The sequence below is a fragment of the Limulus polyphemus genome, unplaced genomic scaffold (assembly GCF_000517525.1).
Source record: "Limulus polyphemus unplaced genomic scaffold, Limulus_polyphemus-2.1.2 Scaffold8440, whole genome shotgun sequence".
In the NCBI taxonomy this organism is placed as follows: domain Eukaryota; kingdom Metazoa; phylum Arthropoda; class Merostomata; order Xiphosura; family Limulidae; genus Limulus; species Limulus polyphemus.
The window spans coordinates 19,012-22,029 of record NW_013674050.1 but is presented as its reverse complement, the minus strand read 5'-3'; the positions used below and the strand labels follow the sequence as shown (position 1 = coordinate 22,029).

Sequence of the window (3,018 nt, the reverse complement as noted above, 5' to 3'; positions counted from 1 at the left end):
CTTTCTTTCTGTCTATCTATTTGTCTGGCAGGTCGCTCTTTCTGTCTATCTATTTGTCTGGCAGGTCGCTCTTTCTGTCTATCTATTTGTCTGGCAGGTCGCTCTTTCTGTCTATCTATTTGTCAGGCAGGTCTTTCTTCTTACCTATTTGTTTCTCAGGTCACTCTTCCTAGCTATATAACCGTCTGTCTATCTATCTACCCATCTCTGTCTATCTATCTTTGTTAATATTTAAGTGTATAAATAATTATAAGCTTTTTAGATCATGTGTTATTAACGTGCACTTGAAAATATCTTTTTACACAAACACACATATTTTCGTGTACTTAGTTCAAGTGCTGACTTGTAAGCCAATAATTTTGATCTCGTGTTCCATGTTGTGCTCACGTATAAATTAATTAGACTGATATCACTGAGGCATCAAATTTATGTCTTTCCGCAGCCTCCCTGCTACACTTATCCGGTGATGTACACACACACAGCAGGGGAAACAAAGTTTCGATGAGACGTCTGGCGGACTGGCTGTCATCTCCGGCACTGAACCCAGATTACAGCTGTCATCAAATTAACTCGAACGTAGACGACCTTAAGAGATCCGGTGTGTCTTTGGTTTGAACACAGCTCCAGCTACGTTAATAATGACCTGGCCCACAACCGACTTATTGGCCAGTAATTAACAGCTGACCCCTGTACTTGAAGGAGGTAGAGGGATGACTCTGTCAGCCTTTATCAGTGCAGACAAAACCCGGTGGGTCCTGAAATTGTTCGAGACTGGCGCCACCAACGTCAAATTTATGTACTGATTACTGCTTTATTTGATCGTTAAAATCGAATTTCCTAATACGTTTGTGAGTCAGAGTAGTGAACTGAAACGAAAAAATAACAATACTATATTTTTTAAATTAAACTCATTACAAGAAACGAGAGTATAACAGTCTGTTAGATAAATAGAAAGATAACAGAAATAATAGATAGATATTCTTCAAAACTGCCCACCAGTGGCACAGCGGCATGTCTGCGGACTTACACCGCTAGAAACCGGGTTTCGATACCTGTGGTGGGAAGAGCACAGATAGCCCTTTGTGTACCTTCAAAACTTCGCCTCTTGAAGGAAACTGACAATAGAAACAGTTTTAAAAGAAAAACATGAAACACAGTTTGATGGTGCTACGTATACGTCATCTGTCCATCTATTACCCTAAATATCCAGAATTAATGTACAGACTAACACACCTATCAAGTAAGTGTTTAACAACACTTTATTTCCAGTGTTACATCAACTAAATCTTTGTTACTTGTGGTATTTTCAAACAGCCAACGATTAGTAATAAAACAGATTGATAAACATGTTTACCTCTGATGAAACATGGTTCCTCTACTGTTATATCTATAAATACACACCCTCCATACTGTTATATCTATAGATACACAACCACCATATTGTTATATCTAGAAATACACATCTCCCCACATTGTTATATCTATAAATACACATCTCTCCATACTTCTGTATCTATAAATACACAACTTCCATACTGTTATGTCTAGAAATACATATCTCCTTATACTCTATATCTATAAATACACATGTCCCCACATTGTTATATCGATAAATACATATCTCCCCACATTGTTATATCTATAAATACATAACCACCACATTGTTATATCTATAAATACACAACCACCACATTGGTATATCTATAAATACACAACCACCACATTGGTATATCTATAAATACACATGTCCCCACATTGTTATATCGATAAATACATATCTCCCCACATTGTTATATCTATAAATACATAACCACCACATTGTTATATCTATAAATACATAACCACCACATTGTTATATCTATAAATACACAGCCACCACATTGTTATATCGATAAATACATATCTCCCCACACTGTTATATCTATAAATACACATCTCCCCACATTGTTATATCTATAAATACACATCTCCTCACACTGCTATATCTATAAATATATAACAAGTTTACTTCACGAACGACATGGTACAACAAACAGTACTTGTTGTATTCACTAACTTAGACAAAAGATAAAAACCCAATCAGAATTTAGAATTATTAAACAGTTTACTTTCTTCATTTCAGGAGTTCAACATTTTCGTTTCCCTTGTCATTTACAAGTCTTTATAAATTGGATCAATTTGTCGAAATGAACAGTTTCACCTGGTATTGCACGTGCGTATGAAAATTCACAAATTCATCTTTAACTATCGATAAACTGTCTTTCTTTTTCAATGATCAATAAAAACTAGATTTTGAATGAAGGAGGAACCTCAAGTGTGATCTTTCAAACTATCCGGAAACTACAATTTTCTATGTATATATATATCTATACTTTGTGCTGTATATATGACGAACACTTATTGTTTATTCATCTCTTTTATTTAATTTTTAACATTTATAAAACAAAATCTTCGTCATATAACTGACGAAAGTACCATTCAGATTCCAAATATTAAGCAGGCCCGGCATGGCCAGGTGGTTAGGGCGCTCGACTCGCAATCTAAGGGTCGTGGGTTCGAATCCCAGTCCCACCAAATATGCGCGCCCTTTGAGCCGTGGGGGCGTTATAATGTGACGGTCAATCCCATTATTCGTTGTTAAAAGAGTAGCCCAAGAGTTGGCGGTGGGTGGTGATGACTAGCTGCCTTTCGTCTACTCTATCACTGCTAAATTAGGGACGGCTAGCTCAGATAGCCCTCGTGTAGCTTTGCGCGAAATTCAAAAACAAACAAACAAAATATTAAGTGATCATACATATATATATATATATCATTTACCGAGTAAAATCGTCTCGCAAACTGCAGCTCGTGGGCTCCAAATCCTTCACGGAATATATTCATCCTTTCAATCGTGGGGGGCGTTATAATGTAACGATCAATCCTACTGTTTATTGGTAAAGAGGATCCCAAGGGTTGGCGGTGGATGGTCTTGACTAGCGGCTTTCCCTCTAGTCCATCTCGTCAAAATTAGGAAGGAGT

The 3,018-nt window shown here is 36.8% G+C and overlaps 1 long non-coding RNA gene across 1 annotated transcript in view; it reads left to right on the top strand.

Annotated features, from left to right (window-relative positions):
• Positions 1–1,512, top strand: part of LOC111083174 — a 7,623-nt gene extending 6,111 nt beyond the window's left edge. Inside the window, exon 3 of the long non-coding RNA XR_002608844.1 lies at positions 443–1,512. This is a non-coding gene — a long non-coding RNA (uncharacterized LOC111083174). The remainder of the gene's footprint in view (positions 1–442) is intronic.
• The last annotated feature ends 1,506 nt before the right edge of the window (positions 1,513–3,018 follow it).